The sequence below is a fragment of the Melanotaenia boesemani genome, chromosome 2 (assembly GCF_017639745.1).
Source record: "Melanotaenia boesemani isolate fMelBoe1 chromosome 2, fMelBoe1.pri, whole genome shotgun sequence".
In the NCBI taxonomy this organism is placed as follows: Eukaryota; Metazoa; Chordata; class Actinopteri; order Atheriniformes; family Melanotaeniidae; genus Melanotaenia; species Melanotaenia boesemani.
Window position 1 is genome coordinate 36,090,516 of NC_055683.1, and position 15,214 is coordinate 36,105,729.

The following is a 15,214-nucleotide window of genomic DNA, read 5'->3' on the forward strand; positions in this document are numbered from 1 at the left end:
GAAGTTGTCCTACATTAACCAACAGATGAACGAGTTTTCTTCTTCATTGTTTGTCTCATCTTCTCTTTCAGTAACTCTTAATGCAGCGAGTGTGATACGTTGAATCTTTCATATTTGATATGTGGTCCAGGCAGAGGCACAAACTGGGAAAAGGGTGGCACATGTAAATACAAGAATATAGATATTAGGAAATAATTAACAAAACTAATTAACTATTGCATATATGTATGTATATATATATATATATATATATATATATATATATATATATATATATATATTAACTCCAGTTCTCTTTTGAAAAGGACAATCTCTGGATGTGTTCCTGCTCTAAATGTTGTCAAGGGCAATCAGTTGTTAAGACAAAAGAAAGGATTTTCAGCTATTTTTGTTGCATCATGTGTTTTTATTTACCTTTATTAGTCTCTGCATGTGTGCTTATGTTCTCCACAGCTTACATATTCCTCATTTCCAAGCTACCTTGATGTGCATTCATTCACCCATCTGTTAAATATTTTGTCCCATTGCTTCAAAGTGCAACCTTTTCTTTTTCTGAGGAAAAATGCAAAACAATACGTAAGTAATGATATGGATTTCATGGATACCCAGGCTCTAATTGAAACAGGTGTGATTAGCATATTGTTTGTGTTTCATGCTGCACCGTAGGCCTATTTGTGTTATACGGGGACCTTTATGGAAATGAGCGCTTTGAAAGAAAGGGAAAAAATCAACAGAAATGTAACCTATTTCTTTAAAAGGGGCACAAATTTACTGTGAAGATCATCCTGGCAAAACCACAGAGGGAAATGTCAGAACGGGGGGAGAGAGAAAAAAAAGGTTCAAAGAGAAAATAGCTGACTGACTCTGTAAGTGAAGCTAAGCTCAAAATGAAAAATGTTCATTATATGCCCGTCAAGGTGAAAGGAAGCCATCTCCTCACCGCTGCAGTTAAAATGTCGACCTCTCTTTCTCTGAGGGCGAAAAAGAGGAGAAATGTAAAAAGAGGCGAAAATCCTGCTCTTTGTGTGTGAGTGTGTGTGTGTGTGAGAGACTGATCCGAGCTTCATTCCAGACAAGGGCAGTGATGTTAATGGTCCTGCTCAGTAAAATGACCCTTGCATCCATTTCTTCATACATTTTACAGTGTTCCTGAAGTCCTCATATTTTCCCCATGTCAGCAGTGTTTGTGTATCATCGTCATGCTTGATATGTGTGTGTGTGTGTGTGGCCTCTACGTTGAGAGCAGTGCCCTCTCAGACCTCTGCTTGTCTCTTTGCATGTACCTGCTCATGTTAAGACTGTAAAATTGTACTCAAGATGCATTTTATTCAGCAGTGAGGCAGGACGTTACCGTCGACCTCTCTGGATCGCAGTTGCCGTCCCCGCTGCCTCATTACTGGCAATTTATATAATCTCATGTACCGGAATTGCTCGCTACGTCTTCATGCTACAGATTTTTACTGAAAAATAAAGCAGCAGGTGGGAGCCGAGCAGTTCAGCACAATCTGACCAAATAAAGGAAGAAAATTTTGAGAAATGACCTTTGTGGCCCGACTGCAAAGTGCTAAAGTCTGGTGCCAAGGCACGTTGCAATTTTTATAAGGTTTCAGTGCCAATGTGGTAAATCTCAGCTATGTTATCGATTACGAGCAAACCCTCCACCAGACCATCTTCTCTGCTACAGCAGTGCTGGCTGCGAAAGATCTTTTTAAGAATCTGAGCATCCGCATTAACTCTGCCACATCATTAACGACCTCTTCTGCTGCTGCTGCAAAGGTTTTCCACACTGAACACTTTCTTTGCAATGCATCATTTAGTTGGGAAAATTGGTGAATTTTTTATTCGATAAGTCTGGTGAAATTCGGATTTTGTCCTTTAAATAATGTTTTAAAAAATCCTGTTAAAAGACCAAAACAAACCACCAACAACCAGCCTGATATGTCCTGTTTCTTTTGTGTCACAGAGCTCTATTGTTATCCAAAAACTATTAATTCCACATTTTTGTTTATTTTAACTCGGTCCCACATATGCAGCTCTTACTGAGGCAACGAGTGTGGATTAATACGCAGCTGTGGATATTCCCCTCTCTCAGTAAGGTTTCCAAAAAACCCACACTTCTCAGCTATTTTAAGATGTAATTAAAATGAAAGTGAGAAACTCTGAATTTGTCAGCAGTTTTTGAAAATGTTCATCCTCAGACAAAGTTACTCCACTTATTTTAACACAAAATTAGTAGTCATACCCCAAATTTCTGACATTTCTTGTCTCAAAGAACAAAACATGAGAGGTCTCTCATATAAATCTGGATTTGAGACTTTGATTTTTAGCTGCATATATGCACTTTGAGAGCAGAAATCTTCTCAGATCATTCAACATTTACATGTAGTATTGTTAAATAACTACAATGATTTTTGACAGGCAAATAACGGTTTAGGTTATTTAACTGTACCAACACTGTAAAATCAAACACATTGGTTTTACAAACAATTAAAGAAAACTTAGTGCCTTAAAAAATAGTTTGAGAAAATTAACTTTAATGGAATGGCTGTAAGAATAATTAGAGGTCATGCTTTGTATGATAGTTTCAAGTTTACATTACTTAGATTAATTAACTTAAAATGTTCTTTCGGCTGTCATGCAGCAGGAATTTAATGTAGGTATGTTTTTTTTGTTTGTTTTTTTATGAAACTGATGTTAGACAATGACCTCTCTGGTGCCGCAGCTGCCTGTACTATTGTTTTTAAACACAGGGATGGCAATAATGGAAATAAACACTTTTACTTAATCAATTATTAATATGGCTTGAACAGTGAAGACATGAACATGATCTGTAACTTGAGAACAGTCACATGACGCTGCAAAAATGTATTTAGAGATCATTAATATTCATCATAAATGAATATTCTCAGAGGTAAACTGTGTGTTTTAATGTCTAGAACATGTCGTCTATGCACTGAAACTAAGGTGAAAGGTGGATTGTTGCAGATCTGAGATCAATTTGGAGACCAGTAAATGTTTTTTTTTTTTCTACTTTGGCTCTAGTTTGCTGAGAATTCTTTTTTTTTTATGAGGAACTTTAGAGGTAAAGATTAAAGGTGACAAGATCCTTTTTTGCATTTTATTCTTCCTAAGTAACTTTTATTTGTTTAAAATATAACAATAAGAAGCAAATAGTAAAAACTAAAACTCAAAGGAAGATAATTTTAAAGACATTTAGGTTTTATTATTGAAAAACGGGCAGGAAATATATAGTTTATTTAAACTCATTGACATTCTTGTATACTTTTAGAGTAAAAGAAATTATTGATCAACCAACTTTAAAACTGCTGGGTAATTTAAACTATTATGAAGCTACTCAACTAAAACTACACAGTTTCATACAATGAATTACATCTCATTGGTTCTCTTTAATTTGAAGTCAACAACTTTGTGCACCATTAGCATATTTACATCCTCATATCCCACATTGATTCAGCTTAAGTGCAAAAATTTTTTTTTTCTTAAGATTAGTGTCAATAAAAATTATTATGATTTAGTTATATCTGCTGAACATGTTTTATTAAAACAACAGATGTAATGAAATGTGTAAATATTTCTAAAGGAAACAAGCAGAATTTTTTTCTATCTTTTATTCCTTTGAGTGGTAAAATATAACTTTTTCATGGTTTTCATGTGAATATAGGTGAGTCATATATAAGCATTTAGCTTCCTCGGCCTTTTCAGTCTCAGTAGAATTCATAGTTGGTTGACATAAAATCAGCTTCATTGTTTACATGACTGAATAAACCTGGACCTGAAACCTGGAAATAAATATGTATTCCTCTGCATTGTTACAGAGACCCATAAAAAAACAGTTTTCCACTCCACTATAAAAAATAAAGTTTGCTCAGCAGATTATTTTCTGCATCTCATCAGCAGCAGAGCTTCATTTTACCTCCAACCATCTCTGATAACTCCACTGCTGTCATGGTGTGTGAGGAGCCTGTTTTGACTGTAAATGATACATGAATGGCTAATTTAGGTATGAAATACAGTAAGAGACTGCCATAGGTTCCCAGCAGTGCATTACAGCTACACCGTGTAATATTAAAAGGAAATATGGAGATATTAATTACCACCTCAGCAAAAAAAAAAAAAAAAAAAAAAAAAAAGAGTCTTGCATCCATTTTTTACTGCATCTGGTCACTACAGTCAGTTTCTTGCATTTCACCTTTCCTGAATCTTGAACCCAGGAACAACTCTGCCAGGAAGCCCTCAAAGCAAACGTCTCCCAACAGTCATTCTTTTCTGATATATTGAGGCTTGATGACAGGTTGCTGCATCCCAAGAAAAATAAACATGATGTATGTGGAAAAGCTGCCTGATTACGACTCACTCAATATTCCCTGCATTTAGTCATATAGCTGCAGACCTTTTGTGTTTGTTGTCTTTTATATCTGCATAGATAGCTGCCTATTATTTCTGCTGCATGATGAAAATAATATTCAGGACATCCCAAAAGTGTTACTTCTCAGAAAATGGTGAAAGTTTGATTATAAATTACAAGTTCAAAGCTGTGGTTAAAACCTTTCACCGGTTAAACATAGAGGAAATCCACTCAGCCATGAATGGTGACCAGCAGCTCTGACAGTGACAATAAATGAACAGCTACTCTAACTTTGCCCTAAAAATAACTCCAAGTGAAGCATATGATGGAGAACATGCTAACTTTCTGTTGCCAGGTACATAAAACATGGTGGAAAACATCCTTTCAGCATGAAAGTAAAAATATATATGAAATTAAGTTTGATTTGAGTTCATGAATTAATCATAAAGAACAGGGGTGTCAAACTCTGGTCCTCGAGGGCCGGTATCCTGCAGGTTTTCATTGTTTCCCTGATCTAACACACCTGACTGAAATTAATGAATTATTGTGAAGAAGTCGACAAGAAGCTGTTGGATCCATTTGATTTTATTTGGGTGTGTTGGAGCAAGGAAATAACCAAAAACTGCAGGATAGCAGTCATTGAGGACCAGAGTTTGACACCCCTGATATAGAATATTATATTTGGGCTCAGCAGCCTTATGAAAGTGATGTTGCTAGAGTCGTTTAAAATCAGGAAGCTAAAGTGATGAAAAGGCTTGTTTGAGAGGATACATCTGTAATCAGCTGAACATGTGGTTGCAGGTGATTTCACCATTCGGCTACATTTTATGAGGAATTTTAGCTTTATTTCTACGTTAAAACAGCCACATTGGCCAAGGTTCAAAGCTTTTGTTTTTCCCATCATCCATGATTTATGTCAAATCTCTAGTGATCAAAGGCATGCAGGAAAATCCTAAATTGATTGTTGATTGGAAAAGTACCATTTATTATTTGCTTTTATAAATTCCCCCTTCCATTTTATAGATAACCACTGTAAAAAGTGTAATAAATAGTTAACTACTTCCTAAAATCTAAATCTTTTTTAAGCTATCACTTACATGTGCCACCCTTTTCCCAGTCTGTGCCCGGCCCCCTGGTCAAAAATTCTCTAGATCCATCCCTGCATTAGCTCACATAGTAAGGCGTCTTTGTCTGTGTCTATGTATTATTTATACCACCAACGGACAGAAGCATGCCATTTATGGTTATAACCATCTAACAAAATGTCTTATTTTTTGTTTGTTTGTTTGTTTGTGTAGTTCCAGTCGCCTGCTGTTGTCCTGCGCACACATTGGATTCCACCCTCTGCAGTAGCAACAAGTGATTTCCAACTCCTGCAACTTCTTGCACAGGTAGGATGGGTCACTTATGGAGTAGTATTGATCTTAAACTTTAAAGTGTATGCGGAGTGGATTCAAGTAAGTTAAAGATAATTACATAAAAGAGACTTTTTGACTTTGAAGATAAAACCAACACAGGAAAAGAAAAAAAATGCAAAAAAAGTGAAAATATCCTGGAGAATCATTGGCAAGTTAAGAAAAATCATTACATTTTGTACTTATTATCATGTACATGAGGGGAAAGAAATACAAAAAATAAATAAATAAAAGTTCAGCAACGCATAGGAAGCCCAGTATAAGAACTATACAAACAAAGTAATCTTCTACAGCACATCGCCTCTGTAACTTCTCATTATTTAGCTCATCTTTTAATTAAAAGACGTCTCAGCAGGTTTCTAAATGCTATATTGGCTTAAGTTACAAACCACTGGACAACAAAGAAATCATCATTTTTCTTCTTTTGCCATTTTGTGCAATGAGCCACTGTCTCCACGTCCCTCTGCACAGAGCTGAAAATGCTTCCCCACTCCAGCTTGTGCAACACAGTTAAAAGACATCCGAACAGACTCATTGGAATGATAATCTAGTATGTGTCTGCACTTATAGAGAATATCTCCAAGCATGTCAGACTTGCATCAAAGCCGCTGTTGTAATTTTCTTTTCAAGGGCAACTTGAAAGAGGAGTTGGAAGAAAGTTGCATTAGTTCCTTGTTTTCTCCTACAAGGCACCAGCTTCAAAAGTAACCTCACGCTTTCTGTGGGGAGTGTGGGATGATTCAGCAAGAACCCAGCCGCCCATGTGACTGATTCGCATTTAAACATAAACAGAAATATGGCCGCTCCAGGGAGCCCCGCGGAGGAATGGAAAGTAGCCCCAAATTTCACAGCAGCAAATCAAACGTCTTTTCATTTAACTCTACCTTTCGTTTCCCCCTTTCTTCTATGGCTCCCTGTAGCATTGTTCACACATAACAACACCTACTGATTGGCCTTATTTGAAGCACGTACCCCAACCCAAAAAAAAATGGAGAAGAGGAGATTTTCCCATGTCACAAAGGGATTGAATGTGGTTCTCCAGAAGAGGAGGGCCTGAGAGGATTATATGGCTCAGTGGGCGCTGTATTGTGTGGGGAGTGGATACAGCAGGTACCCACCGAATCCTGGCCAAGAGACAGACACAGTGTTGCTAGGGATAATGTTGCCTCCCAGCAATTAAACTCTGGAGGTTTTGGAGTGGTTTAGGAAGAAGCTTGTTAAATTATCTCATCACTCCCTCCCCACCCCTATTTTTCTCTTGTCTCTCCCTGCTTCTTTTAACCACATTCTGCCCTTTTTATTGTCTCGTTCAATGAAGCCCTGAAAACTATGGGGGAAGTCATTTGCCTGCAGTACTTTGCTACTTAATTGAATTCCTTCCTATTGGTTTTTCAGGTCCTTTTAAACAATATATCAAATGCACACAAATTTAGACTTAAAAGGAAACTGCATGCACAATCTCAGTCTGAGGTGGAGGGATGCTTCAAAAAAATGCCAAAAGCTGCCAGATGATGGCAGCTTTGAATTAAGAACGAAAACCTTAAAGTATAAGAAGACGATGAAAGTCAGAAATGTTCTTTCTGATGTCTGGATGTCACTTTGTAATGACACTTTTCAGTTTAGCTGCAGAATGTAGATGTCAGGTGGAAGGTGAAGGATTAATTGGAAATGCAGGATTCTCTGGAGGTTATCATATAACATAAATGCCTTCTGTTTGATTCATTTTAGTTTAAAGAGCTCTCAAGGAAGTTTTTTGTTTATACTCCACTTATTTGTTTTCATGTCAGCCCACAGTATTAAAACATGTTACTTAGAGAAATGATTGGTTCATGCTTTTAATTGTAATCTTTTCTTAGTTCATTTTATATTGCATAACTTTTGTCAGGTTTGCTGTAGCATGTTTTCTTTTTCCAAGTTAAAAAGTCAGCAAAGTGCTGTAATCTTCTGCATGACTGTGGTTCTAGGAGACACACATAGGGCTGCCCTATGAGCATTTGAATGATGGGTGGGGCTCAACAATCCCCACCCACCATTCAAAATTAAGTGTACTCAAATCAAACTACAAAGAAAGCATTTCATTTAAAATAAATATACTTACACCCCCAAGTGCAGAGGTAGTCATCAGCGTTAATAGTTTTCCATGAGATTAAATAATCTCAAGGTTTTTGTTTGTTTGCTTGTTTGTTTGTTTTTAATACCTATTTTTGGGCCATATAACTGTATTTTTAGTGATGTATAGAGCAGGACATGTCTTAAAAAGATATTTTATCATTAAATTTGATTTCATGTGGACTTTAAAGTCCCACTTTAACCCAAACTACTTACATCGAGTGGAGATACCACCCATCTTCATCCACTCACAATGCAGCAATAAATTACATCTGTGGGCTAAATTATCACTTAAGGAGAAACTAAGTAGTTTCAATGTCATTGCTGAGATTGATTTCTGTTTGTTATTTTTGACTATGTCTGTTCAGCATTTGCTTTGCCTCTTTATGTTTTAACTTTATTGAGGTTGATTTACAAGCTGTCTGTTTGTGCAGAGCACATAATATACAATCCTCCATTTTTTATTTTTTTTGTTTTGTTTTGTTTTTTAATTTTCTCCTCAAACCTCTCACAAAACACCAAACACTGATTTCTTCAGGTTCTTCACCCTCTGAACAGTACTATTCTTCTGCTTGCCTTTCTCACTCATGTGACATTTTTCAGCAGCCCGGCAACCATCCTGTCATAGTTTCTGGCTTTCCTTGTATTGTCAAACTCTCAAGACAGCGTGCTAATGCATGCACGTTATCCACCATGCCTGTTGTATAAGCATAAGTTGTGTGCAGCCATGATAATGTGATATGTAATGTGTGTGTGATAATGAACACATGTAAACTGTGTATACTGTACATACTCACCCTGTCCAACCATATACTATACATATTATTACTTATTATTTGTGTGTGTTCTTTTTTATATCATCTGCATGCTTTTGCTTACTGCACTTGTACCGCTGCAACAAAGCAATTTCCCCACTGAGGGACTAATAAAGGCTTCTTATTTTTTCTGACCCTTGCACAGTAGGATTGTACAAGTAATTAATTGAAATGAGTAGCACAAGCCAAAAAAAGACAAGTCACAAGGCTAGGGTCTATTTCTAGACCAAACAAGCAGCCATTAGCAGTTAGCTGCCATGTACTGCTAAGTGAGCGGATGCCATCCACGTGCACAAGGCTAAACAAGCAGCCACTAGCAGTTAAGCGCCATGTACTGGTAAGTGATCGGATGCCATCCATGTGGACAAGGCTAAACAAGCATCCACTAGCAGTTAGCCACCATGTACTGCTAAGTGAGCGGATGCCATCCACGTGCACAAGGCTAAACAAGCATCCACTAGCAGTTAGCCACCATGTACTGCTAAGTGAGCGGATGCCATCCATGTGCACAAGGCCAAACATGCAGCTGCTAGCAGTTAAGCGCCATGTACTGCTAAGTGAGCGGACGCCATCCATGTGCACAAGGCTAAACAAGCATCCACTAGCAGTTAGCTGCCATGTACTGCTAAGTGAGCGGATGCCATCCATGTGCACAAGGCCAAACATGCAGCTGCTAGCAGTTAAGCGCCATGTACTGCTAAGTGAGCGGACGCCATCCATGTGCACAAGGCTAAACAAGCATCCACTAGCAGTTAGCTGCCATGTACTGCTAAGTGAGCGGATGCCATCCATGTGCACAAGGCCAAACATGCAGCTGCTAGCAGTTAAGCGCCATGTACTGCTAAGTGAGCGGACGCCATCCATGTGCACAAGGCTAAACAAGCATCCACTAGCAGTTAGCTGCCATGTACTGCTAAGTGATCGGATGCCATCCATGTGCACAAGGCCAAACATGCAGCTGCTAGCAGTTAAGCGCCATGTACTGCTAAGTGAGCGGACGCCATCCATGTGCACAAGGCTAAACAAGCAGCTGCTAGCAGTTAGTGCCTTGTACTGGTAAGTGAGCGGACGCCATCCATATGCACAAGGCTAAACATGCAGCTGCTAGCAGTTAGCCACCATGTACTGCTAAGTGAGCGGACGCCATCCATATGCACAAGACTAAGCAAGCAGCTGCTAGCAGTTAGCCACCATGTACTGCTAAGTGAGCGGACGCCATCCATATGCACAAGACTAAGCAAGCAGCTGCTAGCAGTTAGCCACCATGTACTGCTAAGTGAGCGGACGCCATCCATATGCACAAGACTAAGCAAGCAGCTGCTAGCAGTTAGCCACCATGTACTGCTAAGTGAGCGGACGCCACCCATATGCACAAGGCTAAACAAGCAGCTGCTAGCAGTTAGCCACCATGTACTGCTAAGTGAGCAGATGCCATCCATGTGCACAAGGCCAAACAAGCAAGCAGGTGACAACAGTCATTGGTTTTCAAGTTGTTTTCCAACCACCAGCAGATCAACCACTTGGTCCAGTCCAGATAGTACCTACATGCAAGTACTGGCAATTTACATCCATTTACTTGGGCAGAGCGAGTGAGTAACCAATAGTAGCTGTTTACAATGCTGCTACCACCCACCCATGCAGCTGTGGAAGCCCCAGTCAGCCTCACTCTGCAGCTTGTAGTAGCCTCTCACTTCATGCTGAGCAGCAATTTGAGCAGTTTAAAGGCAGCTAAAGGTGTAACAGTACTTTGTTAATACGTTTGCTCACTGAGTAACTGAATATGTGCTTCTACAAACCTTTCGTGCATGAAGTTATTCTACAAGCAACCATTTGTAGTTTGTATTTATCAACCCCCACGCACTTCTCACATTCAGTACAAGCAGAAGTCATTAGCATCTTAGCTTCGGGTAACAATGGAGAGTGTGTGTGCACATTATTGCTTTTCTAGATGTTGAATGCAGATGTTTGTTTGTTTGGTTTTTTTGCCATTTAACAACTTTCCACATCTGCACATATCACCTTCATATTCTGAGTCAGATTATGGCAGGATTTAGAGCAATGTCATTCACATTTTTCTAAATTTTTGCTCTTTTTAAAAACGTCTTGTGATTTTTCCACACCCTTTACTGGCCCACTTGGCAATTTGGCCAATCAGAGGAAACTTACTCAAAATACTCATTTCATCTTCAGGAGACAGAAAAACAAATTGTTCCCTGTCCTGAATTATTTCCAACCTATTAGGAGTTAAGATGGCTTCAAAGCCAAACATAAAGTAATCATTAATGAGTTGGCTGGTTCACTTTAACTACAGTTATGTTATCTTCTTGTACATGTCAGTTTGAGTTATTGCATTTCATGTGGAAATATTTAATTTTCTCACTACTGCACTTGAAAACCCCTATTGATTATTAATAATGAAACCCTTCTTTAATTCTTCATCAATTTATAAAATGCTATTTTTTTATATTGTGACCTAAAGAGATGCAACCACCCTGCAAAACTATTGTTTTTGTTGTTTGTTTTTTTGTTTTGTTTTGTTTTGTTTTGTTTTTTTGCTGTTGGCAGAGTTGAGTTCTATTTCAGCCTGCAGACAGCACACTGCTATTGTCACTGTCTTTATGTAACAGAAGTTATCCTGACTCTCTTCAGCTCACTCCTGATGTACTTTTTCTTTACTTTGCCTTTCACTTCCACCTCTATAAAACTCCTGTCTTGGTTTTGGTTTTATGTGAAAAGCAGCGCTCACTAACTTTGACCCATGTTCTCGTCCTCGGGCAAACAAACAGCCCATTTCAAAGCAGAAAGTCCATGGCTTTCCCTTTCAGAAAAAAAAGTGCTCATTTATTTCCGAATGTGACACTGTGCTTCCTTACACCCTTGGGACTTCTGTGTCCGTAGTTCCAGGTCGGTTCCCAACAGTGCAGTGGTTCTGCGTTAACCTCTTTCCCATATCCCTGCGCACACACATACCTCAAAGTAACCGCGGGTAGCAGCATCGTCGTCCAGGACAAATTGGTAGCAAGCGGCTCATTTACTCGGAGCCGTCATGAATGGACTGTGCCGTGACTGTGTAAACAAGTGCAAAGACTCCCAAGGGCATTCCTGCATAAATAATGACTCCAAGAGATGTTAGCTATTTGTACCACTCACTGGTTGCAGACATGGGTCAGGTAGTCTCCTCTGCGGGGAGTCTTCAGTAAACAACAGCCGCAGTGTCCGCTAATGACTGTGTGGAACGTTTACCTGGTCACAGGTGCAATGACCGGTCTTCCAAGCTGCAGGATGTTGAGAATTCATTTGGCTTGTTTCCATGATTATTTGATAGCTTGATGTCTTTGGACTTAGATGTAAATCATAAAGCTTTGTGCATTATGTCCAAAACTTTTTTGTTTATCACCCATGAAAATGTAAGGTTTTGTGTGAAGTCATTCTGCTGTAGCAGAGGACTCACATCATCTCTGCTCAACGCTGTCTCATCCACAATCTGTTGCTTCAACACACACAAAAAGGCTGATCTATGCTATTCATGCTACTTTGGATGCTCTCTGGACTGTGAGAGCTTAGTGTTATGAATCGTTCTTTTTCCTGAAAAGGTAGTGAAACAGCCATTAGTTAATTTCAATTGTATTACCTTTGTTTGGTCAAATGAGCCAGACTAAAGAATTCAACACTTTAATTTTGACTAGATTGCTCCAAAACATGAGGTGTAAATGCATCCAAGGCAGAAATTTGGTTGCATTTTGATGATGTTCAGGTTGTTTTTCCACCAGATTAAAGTAAAGACTATGAAAGGCTTGTTTTTTTGTTTTCTGAGAAACAGGTCATGTTTGCTTCCATTTTACTTCACTCAGAACACATTATTAAACCAAATTATTGGTTGGATTAAAATCCTGTGATCCTTATTAATAGTGAGTTGAAGAGTAAAAAAGGCACGGTTACCTAAATCAAAAGGGTTTATCTTCTGTCTGAGGGGCATTTACCGCCTGTCAGACTCGGCTTGCCAGGCTTAGCTCTGGATTGTCAGAATTGCCTGAACTTTCATCAAGCTAAGCTTTACCATGAAACAAATGCAACCATGAGGGGCGCTGACATTTAAAGTGCACATTTATTATTCAATCTTTTCCTAACATTAAGCATTTTGCATTCTGGCACGCTTTATCCACAATACTGTTATTTAAACCATGCTTCTTGTTTCAGTTAGCAGCAGTGACATTGAGTAATTTCCAATATTGATATAAAAACCTGAAACCGAAACATAAAACATGGAATTCTTTATTTTTTAAGTGTAAAATTCATCTGTGAATATCATAGCCTATGCATACTCCAAGCAACTTTTGATGTGTCTCATTAATTCTCATTTTTTAAATCTAATTTGACTAAATAGCACTGTAGAAATTGCGCTCAGCAGAGCACAGACCCCTGTCAAGAAGGTGTATTGAGTCATTTGTGTTGAGTCTACTTTAGTGCACTACAGCAATGTGCAGATGTATAATCCCAGAGCTCAAAGTGCCAGGCTTATTTACATTAATATTTTTCATGCTGAGAGAAAATAGTGTTCAAAAACTGTTTTTTCTTACTTTTAACATAAGAATTTTAAAACTGCTGTAAATAATTTGATCTTATTAAAGGTCTTTTTGAGGTATTCAGTCATCTGATATCCACTATAGTTGAAATATCATTGATAGTTAACTTTGCATTTTGAGTCAAATATTACAGTGGCCCAGAAGTGTCACAGGAACACAAAAGCCACAACACAACACAACAAGCCGCAACACTGCACAGTAAGCACTAACACTACATAACTAGCTAAAACACGACACAGTAAGCCATAACACTACACAATTAGCCACAAGACGACACAGTAAGCCATAACACTACACAGTTAGCCACAACACAACACAGTAAGCTATAACACTACACAATTAGCCACAAGACGACACAGTAAGCTATAACACTACACAATTAGCCAGAACCGACACAGTAAGCCATAACACTACACAATTAGCCCCAACACAACACAGTAAGCTATAACACTACACAATTAGCCACAAGACGACACAGTAAGCTATAACACTACACAATTAGCCACAAGACGACACAGTAAGCTATAACACTACACAATTAGCCACAACACAACACAGTAAGCTATAACACTACACAATTAGCCACAACACAACACAGTAAGCTATAACACTACACAATTAGCCACAACACAACACAGTAAGCCATAACACTACACAATTAGCCACAAGACGACACAGTAAGCTATAACACTACACAATTAGCCACAAGACGACACAACAAGCCACAACACTGCACAGTAAGCACTAACACTACATAACTAGCTAAAACACGACACAGTAAGCCATAACACTACACAATTAGCCACAAGACGACACAGTAAGCCATAACACTACACAATTAGCCACAACACAACACAGTAAGCTATAACACTACACAATTAGCCACAACACAATTAGCCACAACACAACACAATTAGCCCCAACACAACACAGTAAGCTATAACACTACACAATTAGCCACAACACAACACAGTAAGCCATAACACTACACAATTAGCCACAAGACGACACAGTAAGCTATAACACTACACAATTAGCCACAACACAACACAGTAAGCTATAACACTACACAATTAGCCACAACACAACACAGTAAGCTATAACACTACACAATTAGCCACAACACAACACAGTAAGCTATAACACTACACAATTAGCCACAAGATGACACAGTAAGCTATAACACTACACAATTAGCCACAAGACGACACAGTAAGCTATAACACTACACAATTAGCCACAACACAACACAGTAAGCCATAACACTACACAATTAGCCACAAGATGACACAGTAAGCTATAACACTACACAATTAGCCACAAGACGACACAGTAAGCTATAACACTACACAATTAGCCACAAGACGACACAGTAAGCTATAACACTACACAATTAGCCACAAGACGACACAGTAAGCTAAACCACTACACAATTAGCCACAACACAACACAGTAAGCTATAACACTACACAATTAGCCACAACACAACACAGTAAGCCATAACACTACACAATTAGCCACAACACAACACAGTAAGCCATAACACTACACAATTAGCCACAACACAACACAGTAAGCTATAACACTACACAATTAGCCACAACACAACACAGTAAGCCATAACACTACACAATTAGCCACAACACAATTAGCCCCAACACAACACAGTAAGCTATAACACTACACAATTAGCCACAAGACGACACAGTAAGCTATAACACTACACAATTAGCCACAACACAACACAGTAAGCTATAACACTACACAATTAGCCACAAGACGACACAGTAAGCTATAACACTACACAATTAGCCACAACACAACACAGTAAGCTATAACACTACACAATTAGCCACAAGACGACACAGTAAGCCACAACACTGCACAATTAGCCACAACACAACACAATTAGCCCCAACACAACAC

At 38.6% G+C, this 15,214-nt stretch overlaps 1 protein-coding gene across 5 annotated transcripts in view; it reads left to right on the top strand.

The window, feature by feature from the left end:
• rbfox3a (RNA binding fox-1 homolog 3a) overlaps window positions 1–15,214 on the top strand; it is a 528,049-nt gene that overhangs the window by 116,522 nt on the left and 396,313 nt on the right. For all 5 annotated transcript variants that reach the window (XM_041975734.1, XM_041975755.1, XM_041975750.1 and 2 more), the window contains exon 3: window positions 5,665–5,757. The gene's annotated coding sequence lies outside the window, so the exon portion shown is untranslated. The remainder of the gene's footprint in view (window positions 1–5,664; window positions 5,758–15,214) is intronic.